The sequence below is a fragment of the Bombus terrestris genome, chromosome 16, assembly GCF_910591885.1.
Source record: "Bombus terrestris chromosome 16, iyBomTerr1.2, whole genome shotgun sequence".
Classification (NCBI taxonomy): Eukaryota; Metazoa; Arthropoda; class Insecta; order Hymenoptera; family Apidae; genus Bombus; species Bombus terrestris.
The window spans coordinates 8484145-8493590 of record NC_063284.1 but is presented as its reverse complement, the minus strand read 5'-3'; the positions used below and the strand labels follow the sequence as shown (position 1 = coordinate 8493590).

The window sequence follows — 9446 nt, the reverse complement described above, 5'->3', positions numbered from 1 at the left end:
ACGTATCAGCTTAAAACTGAAAGGAGCTATAAAATTGTCATAAGAGGATTGCATCCTAAAACCAACATACATAAACTAAGCGAAGAGTTAGCTAAAATTGGTCATCAAACAAGAACAATAAACAATATAACAAGATTTGACACAAAGCAACCACTACCACTATTCTTAATAGAACTGGAACCCAGAAACAATAACAAGGAAATATATAATATCAAACAAATACTAAACACAATAGTAACAGTCGAACCACCACGACACAAAAAAGTGAGCTAATCCGCGTCCTGACAGAATCGGACAGCGCCAAGGTTGAAAGGTTAGTCGAACGCGAAGAGATGGGCGACAGAAAGCCCTCACAGTTTTACAATGACCTAAAGAAACTAGCCAGTCCGCTCGCGTCCGACGAGTTCATCCTAAACCTGTGGAGGAACCGCCTCCCAGACCGTATCAGGGAAGTCCTGGCTGCAGTTGACGATACGAGCATAGAAAAGCTGACCAGGACCGCGGATAGAATCGACGAGGCGTACGACCGCCAAGGCCACCGCGCGCATAGGGTGGGCGCAGTCGCCGAGCCACTGGCATCATACGAAGATAAAACCGACGCACTGGCCGCCGCGTTAACCAGCAGGGTGCTAGACGGAATGAAGGCTATGAGAATCGACGGGCATCGTCGACCACGAAGACGCTCGAATTCTCTCACCCGACCCCGCCGCCGTTCGCGTTCGCGAGATAACCCGCGCCAGGACGGAATGTGCTTCTATCATGCGAGGTTTGGCGATCGCGCCAGGAAATGTAACGCCCCTTGTAAGTGGAAGTCGGGAAACGACACCAGCCGTCCGTAAAAGCGGCAAACGACAACGGTTTGGGATCTCGCCGCATCTTTGTTTTGGACCAGAGAACGAAGACTTCATTCTTAGTTGACACCGGTGCTGATATCAGCGTTTATCCCCGAAGCAGGCTATCCACGGACGTAAAGAAAACAGCGTATGAACTATTCGCTGCCAATGGAACGCGCATCGCAACGTACGGGACTTTAGCGATGGAGCTAAACCTGTTCTTACGCAGAGCATTCAGGTGGAACTTTACGGTAACCTATGTGCAAACCCCCATCATCGGCATGGACTTCCTAAGCCATTACGGGTTGCTCGTGGACGCGCGAAACAAAAGCCTCACCGACACGGCAACTCGAATGTCATCGAGGGGATACACCGACACGACAGACCAAGTGTCCGTTAAGACCATTATCGGCGAATCACCATATCACCAACTCCTGGCAGAATTCCCGGACCTCACCCGCCCGCCGATTTTTGGAAAAGAGAAGACTCGACACGGTGTGGTACACCACATCGAAACCACGCCTGGCCCGCCGGTCTACAACAAACCCCGCCGTCTTGCACCTGATCGACTTAAACAGGTAAAGGAGGAATTCGAGCTCATGATCGAGCAGGGCGTGATGCGACTATCGAAAAGCCCGTGGGCATCACCTCTGCACGCAGTGCCGAAAAAGGACGGAAACCTGCGACCATGCGGCGACTACCGTGCGTTGAACGCCCGCACCGTACCCGACAGGTACTCACCGCCACATATCGAAGACTTCGCGCATCATCTGCACGGTAAGCGTATCTTCTCAAAGATCGATCTCGTCCGCGCGTACCATCAAATTCCGATTGCGCCCGAGGACATCGAAAAAACCGCGATAGCAACACCGTTCGGTCTTTTCGAAGCAACAAACATGATGTTTGGACTTCGGAACGCCGCGCAAACATGTCAGCGATTCGTCGACGAAATCACACGTGGACTCGATTTCGTCTACGCGTACATCGATGATTTTCTTATAGCATCGGACGACGAAGGTCAACATCGCGAACATTTGAAAATTCTGTTCAACCGCCTCAATAATTACGGCGTCGTGATAAACCCCACGAAATGCGAATTCGGCGTGCACGAAATTACTTTCCTCGGATACTCGGTAAACTCCGACGGAATTAAACCGCCGCCGGAACGCGTCGAAGCGATTATGAAATTGTCGAAACCCGCGAACGCTAAGCAGCTACGTAGGTACCTCGGTATGATAAACTTCTACCGACGTTTTATACCGGGGGCCGCAAAAACACTCAAACCGCTCAATGATTTGTTAAAAGGCGCGAAAAAGGGCAACGCGCCTATAGAGTGGTCGGAACAGTCGGAAAACAGCTTTCGCGAATCGCAACGCGCTCTCGCGGATGCCACGATGCTGGCGCATCCGATACCAGGTGCGCCTATCAGCCTCTCGGTAGATGCGTCCGACTACGCAGTGGGAGCGGTATTACAACAACACGCGAATAGCGAATTGCAACCGCTAGGGTTCGCAACGAAATCTCTGACCCCGGCGCAGCAAAAATATAGCGCGTACGATCGCGAACTACTCGCAATATACACCGCAATCAAACACTTCCGACACGCTTTAGAAGGCAGAAACTTCGTAATATATACCGACCACAAACCTCTTACCTACGCGTTCAGACAAAAGTTAGAAAAGTGTTCGCCGCGACAATTTCGATACCTAGACTACATCGGTCAATTCAGCACCGATATACGTTACATAAAGGGGCTAGATAATAATGTAGCCGACGCTCTGTCACGCATCGAAGCAATAGGGAAGGCCGTGGACCATCAAACTCTCGCCGCCGCGCAAGAAAACGACAACGAACTAAGCGATATCGTCAACTCCGGTACAACCGCGTTACGGTTAAAGAAGATACGCTTTCCTGGTCACGACGCAGAAATATATTGCGACGTATCAGCCGATATCGTAAGACCGTACGTACCGAAATCCTTGCGGCGCGACATATTCAATTCGCTCCATGGACTTTGCCACCCAGGGATACGTGCCACGCAAAAGTTGGTGACGTCGCGTTTCATTTGGCCGTCCGTAAACAAAGATTGCCGGACTTGGGCACGGCAATGTATCCCGTGTCAACGATGCAAAGTCACCAGGCACGTATCCTCACCCGTCGGAACGTTCGAAACAGCAGGCCGGTTCGAGCACGTACACATAGACATTATCGCGATGCAATATTCGCAAGGCTACCGATATTGTCTAACGTGCATCGACCGTTTCTCGCGTTGGCCTGAAGCCATCCCCATCGCCGACATGGAAGCGACAACCGTTGCCTCGGCCCTCCTCCATTCTACATGGATAGCTCGTTTTGGCGTGCCTGCAAAAATAACAACCGACCAAGGACGCCAATTCGAATCAAACTTATTTAACGAACTGTGCCGGTTGCTCGGCATTAAGCATCTACGCACGACAGCCTATCACCCCGCGTCCAACGGGATGGTAGAGCGTTTACATCGGCAATTAAAAGCAGCAATAAAATGTCACAATACGAGCAACTGGGTAGAAATCCTACCAATTGTTTTACTTGGCATAAGAACAGCTATCAAGGAGGACCTGAACGCGACGGCCGCTGAAATGGTTTACGGCACCGGCATACGATTGCCGACAGAATTTTTCGCACCGACAAAGCAACAGCCCAACTCGGAATTCGCGAACCGTTTAAAGGAGCGAATTGAGAAAATCAGGCCTCGTTCGATTACGCGACACGGCGACAAAAAAACTTTCGTGTTCCGCGAGCTCGAAACATCGCCATACGTATTCGTACGCCACGACGCGAGCGGTGGCCCGTTACAACCGCCTTACGACGGACCTTATCAGGTTATACAGCGTGGAACAAAGACCTTCACCGTCAAAATAAACAATAAATACGTAATAGTCTCCATAGATCGTTTGAAACCCGCTTTTATTGTATCCGACCATATTGAACAGCAACTAGAAACCAGCGCAGAAACCCTCGTTACGTTTATACCGCGTAAAACCACAACTACGCAAAACGCCGAGCAGGCACAGCAAAGCGAAGATGACTCAGGAGTTCATCACACCACGCGCACGGGCAGGAAAGTTCGCTTTCCTGATCGCTTTCAGGCGGGTCTGCGATAAGGTAATAGGTCATAACTACCTGCGAGATGTAAGAAAAAAGATAAACGTTGTCACTGGTAAGGGGGTACTGTAGCGGCACTCGACAGCAAACTTCCCAACGGTTTCTGTCCCGTGCCCCGCTACACAAGGACTCTACCTTGCGAACAGATGATTGCCAGATGTCGATACACCCTCTCCGAATATTTACAGCGAGCCTAAGGACCCGCTATAAATCTTAGGATCCATGCAGCTAAGATTCTCTAAAATACCAATTGTTACGGTTTGCCGATCATCTTTCAAATGAAGCATTCAAGTAAACTTTAATTTGTGGCGGCATCGACCACGGAACTTTCCAACGGCTTCGCGATACAAAGAGCTATGCCGTCAAAGCGCAATACCGACGTGCCCAATCTACCATCGATATCTCTATATTTCTTTCGCCGAATTCTCAGAAGAACGCATACGCGGCGACCACCTCTCTACATTGGTGGTGAGCCCGACGTGATAGACAGCAAAACAGAGGCGTGACCATGGTAGCACTACCGAGCCTTCTATCATCGCGAATCTAATTCTGTGGCAAGCTGGATCTTCCGCTATGACGAACACGGAGCAGCGGCCCTTCCTTCAGTAAAAACTTCGACACCTCACCTCCATACGGGCGGGCAAATAAACAGGTGACTGGGCACGAGACGACTGCGAGGGACAGAGGCCTACAATCGTGCACACAGTACCGACAGGATCCACCGCCACATCGGAGACATCGCGCAACGTCGGCACGGGCTCTTGACAACAATCGGCTGACGCTTTACTACATTAAAAATTATAACGTTATCTCTGGTAAGGGGGTACTGTAGCGGCACTCGACAACAAATACCGCTACACGACACTAACTAAAAACGGACACGGTAGCGAAGTGGTTAGCGCTCTAGGTTTCGAACGTTCGGGACCCGGGTTCGATTCCCGGCGCCCGTGATCCTATTTTCTACCACGCATCAAAATAAAAGAATAATTAGCGCGTTCCAGCAGCGACATCTACAGCCGCCAACTACTACTATCACCGACGACAACATAACGCCATACACGCCTCAGTTATATAAGAACGATGTTTGAAGTGACTGGTTCACCGAGTTTTTCTAACGCTTGGAGGTTTACCTTGACCGTCTCGAGAAAATCATCTATAGCTTCGGGTGTCTCTTTAGTTATTTTCGGATAGTCGAAAATCAAGTCCCAGTGACGCATGCAGATTGGACGGTGGCAGTCGAATTTTTCTTTAAGAACGTTAATGGCGATTGCATAATTTGACTCGGTGATGGCTAACGATTGTATACTTCGCGCGGCCCATCCAGTCAAAGCTGATCGGAGATGATAGAATTTTTGGACTGGTGTTAATTGTTCATTTTGATCTATCGTTGACGAGAAGGAATCGCTAAATGACTGCCAATCCTCGAGGATGCCATCAAATGTAGGTATCCGAATCTCCGGTAGTTTAAGCGAAGCAGACTCGCGACCGGCGGCTGATTCGCCGTTTGTCGATTGTGACGGCGTAGTTCGTCGTATGTTGTTTAATTGATTAGTTACTCGGAGTTCTATTTTTTCGTACTCGTCTGCTATTTCAAAGCCGCGCGCGGTCTCTTCCTCATCTATAGTTATAATCTCGTTTTGAATGGCACGGAGTTCCGTCTCATAGGTTTCCAGACGATTTTTAATTTGGATTAACAGTAGCTTGCCAGCCCCGTGTAAAAGGCACACCTGCCGATAGACGGAAGGCGAGGCCGGAGAGCGTCCTGGTTTCGGCAGCAAGACCATCCGCGTCTCTTTCCACAAAACGGGGAATTCGCCCCGAGGCAGGCATCTGTCAAATAGACGCATTAATGTCGGAGCCAAGACTCCGGCGACGTACTTCCACAGGCGGGTCGGGACTCCGTCGGGACCCGGAGCTTTCCGCGTTCCGATCCTCCCACTAGCCTCGACTTCCTCGGTAACCCTTGATTCCGGGCTCCAACTTCTCGCGGTGTCACGTGGCTCTTCTTCCGACGGTTGAGGCTCCTGCTCCTCCTCATCGGTGAACCTACTATCCTCCTCGCCCGTCGCACCCGGGAACATGGTGGGCCTCACGTGAGGTCCACTATGGACTCGCCCCGCCACGCCACGCACGTGCTGGTCAACATTAGGTTCATAAGCCCGAGGTCGAGTGCGGCCACCCAGTTCTGTACGTCGCGCCCCCTACCGTTGGTCCTCCGGGAGCCCCACGCCGTTGAGTGAGAGTGGAAGTCCTCGAGGACCAGTGACGGACAGGCGCCCAAACGTCTCACGCAAGCCGCGAATCCGTCCAGGAAGGAGGCGTTCTCCGTCCGGCTAATGTTGGGCGACACGTATAAGGTCACCACGGCTAGGTGGCCCCATTTTGCGGCCACATAATCCCGTCCTCGCTCGATCACCGAGCAAAAGGGACTTCCCGCGCTCCCGTTCCAGAATATAGCGACCGATCCGATTAGGTCCTCAGCGCCCCGTGACCCGACGGGGATGCTGTATGGCTCGGCCACCGCTGCCAGACCAATCCGCCGATCCACTAGGCTCTGGAATATTAAGTCCTGAGCGCGGCGGGCGCGGTTAAGATTGCACTGCAGGAGCAGTTGTCCTCCTCCGCTTCTTCCGCTCACGTCGGGGAGGACTCAGTTTCCATAGCTTCCTCCGGGCCGTTCGCCTCGCAGTCGGTGCATTCGACTTCTCCGTTCTCTTTTCTGGCTTTCATGGGGCTAGCAAACAGCTGCGTCGTTTTCTTCCTGGTCGCCGCGTCCCCGCCATCGCCTGGAACGGTCCTTGCCACCTGTGCGGCCCTCTTTTTACGGGCCGGCGGTTTGCATGCCGGCGACCCCATGCGGTGTGACGCGGGCAGTCCCAGGTCCGTGCACACCGGACACTTAGGTACTCGTTCCGAGCAGTCCCTCGCTCGATGTCCTTCCGCCTCGCATCGATAGCAGCGCTCTGACCGGTCGACCGTCGACTTGCAGTTCCCGCGCACGTGACCCTAACTCCATGTACCTAAAGCATTGCAGCGTCGCGTCGGGAGAAGGGAGAAACCTCGCCGTTGATCAACTTATATTAATTTTACCTCCCGATTGGGCGTCCCCTCCTCTGTTGATTTTTCTCGCCGCTGTCAGCGGACCGCGTAGCCATACCGACCCAAGGCCCCGAGGAGCGTAGCGTATGGCTTCCACACTGACCACGTCGGCGCGGCAGTCGCCACCTCCTCCTGGGTGACCGAGTCCTCCAGTCCGATCACTCTTAACTCGGCCGTCCTTCGCGGCACGGTTACCTTGGCGGGTAAATCGTTCAGCGTGGCCGCCATCCGTTCGGCCAGTCGCGATGCTTTACTCTCAGTGTCTTGGTCTGAGATCTCGAACAGCATCGCCACCGTGATCGCCTTCCTGAATCTCAACTCCGTGATGTCAAGTTCGGAGAGCATAACTTCCCTCCTCACTATTAACATCGTCTCCCTGTATGTGAAGCCCGAGCCGTCCCTCACGGTGAACGATAACGCGGCACATCGTGGGGGTCGAGAAAGGCCGGGAACTTTCTCTCCGCGCGCGTCCCGCCCACTAGCGGTACGTCCCTTCCCTTTCGCGATAGTTCCCGCTCCATCACCGCTCTCCGCTCCTAGTAAGGATTCTCTCCCCGTGCGGGGACGCGCCGGAGGCCCAGCGGCAACCTCCGCGAAAGTCCTTATTCTTGACCAGCCACTGCCGGCCGTCGCCCCGCGTGCCGTGACCCCTATTCGTGGCGTCGATGACGGCAGTGACGACGATATCCGTCCCTCGGTTCTCGTGCCCTCGGTCGGTGCATGGACCGTTGGAAGAGGTTGCGCTGCTCGCTTCCTGTTCATCCGCCTTGCTCTCCCTCTTCCTCCTCCTATGACGGTGGTAAATCTTACCTCGTCGGCCGACGACTCCGCGGTCGATCGCGAGGTGTCTCTGGGCGCCCGCGACCGTGCTTGCACGGTTCACAGCATCCGCAGCCGGTGGGATCGGTCCCCCTGGCTCTATTTCTCGCCAACATTCCTCCAACTTGCGGAGAAACAGGATCTTGAGATCCTCTAGCGGATCTCGAGGTCCTGGACCACCGAATCTGAATTTGTCCGCTTCCTTGTTATTTGTGCTGCTCCCCAGTCCGTCGGGCCAGCGGGAGCGTCGCGACGCTGGCCACGAGTATGGGGGAGGTGGATCCATAGTCGCTCCCTTTGGGATCCCGGGTGCATTTCCTTTCGTCCCCCTCGTGGAGGTGATCACCCCTTTTGTCCTTCGCTGTCGTTATTAGGGCCTTCGGCTGCCCTCTCCGCATTCCTTGGTCTAGCGTTCCACCGTTTCTCGGAGACGGCTGACCTCTCTCTCCAAAAGCCACACCTTCCTCCGCAGGTATGCGCCGTCCTCTTCTTCCCGACCGTGGGTCCATTTCGCGTTCTTCATGGTCACTTGTTTGTCGACCGTTCCGGACTTCGTCCCGTCGATTCGCGCATCGTCGCTGCCGTCGGCACCGCCGCGGGTGGCAGTGGCAGCGGTGGCCATAGTGACGGCCTCGGCGTCGGTGTCGGTGTCCGCCCGACAGCGCGGAGTCTGAATCCCAAGCGAACGTGTCCCCCACGCCGCATGCGGCTTCTCGTGCATCCGTCGCGACCGTTGGCGTCGAAGGCGGTTCCTTCAGCGGGCCTGGCAATCCTGCGGTATGACCGCTTGCCGAGCGCGCCCGCAACGGCCGGAGAAGGAGAATACAACGGCATTTCGGATCATTTCGTTCGGCATTTCGTTGTCGGATCCCCTCCCACCCGCCGCCGCCACCGTGCCTCCGCTGCGTCTCACCCGCGAAGTTCCCGTGCCGATGTTCATAACGTCGGGTTCCTCTGGCCCTCTCCGAGCCCCCCCGTTTCGTGTGTCATCCTCGCCAGACGCATGAACACGACCGGGGGCCTGGCGGCCCACGCCTGGATGGCCACGGTTGCTCGATGACATCGACGCTTTACAACCCGCGACTGCGCCGGTACTGGGGTATCCCTCCCCTGCACCGTAAACGATTTTCTCTTTCATTTTGTTTTCCATAATGAGAATCGTTAACAATGTCGCCGAGGTCGTTTCCCCGCAAGGGTTTCCAACCTGGTGCCACTCACTCTTTCGCACCCTACCTCGGCCAAGGCCTGTGCATGGTGACGGGGGCCCCACGAGAAGATGGGCTGACTGGTCTTGGCTGATATGGGCCCACGAACTTCTCCGATGTTCTTCGCACCGGATCGGCAACTGGAGAGTGCCAAAAGCGCCGACCAGCCACCACTCGGCTATAGGAGAATATCAGATTTATCGGCGTTTCCCAGGGTGTGGTCCTACGCCCTGAGAACCCGTATCCGCCTCGTGCTCCCCGTCATGAGTTCGCTAATAAAACTCTGTCCTTGGTCTGTTGTTTATAAGTTGTCGTTTCCTTTAAATTCTTTTGTGTCTTTTTTCGG

At 54.1% G+C, this 9446-nt stretch overlaps 1 long non-coding RNA gene across 1 annotated transcript; it reads left to right on the top strand.

Annotated features, from left to right (window-relative positions):
• Window positions 1-1036: 1036 nt before the first annotated feature.
• LOC105667163 lies at window positions 1037-3976 on the top strand. Its single transcript, XR_007226833.1, has 2 exons — window positions 1037-2708; window positions 3762-3976. It is a non-coding gene; the product is annotated as a retrovirus-related Pol polyprotein from transposon 17.6 (long non-coding RNA).
• Window positions 3977-9446: the final 5470 nt, after the last annotated feature.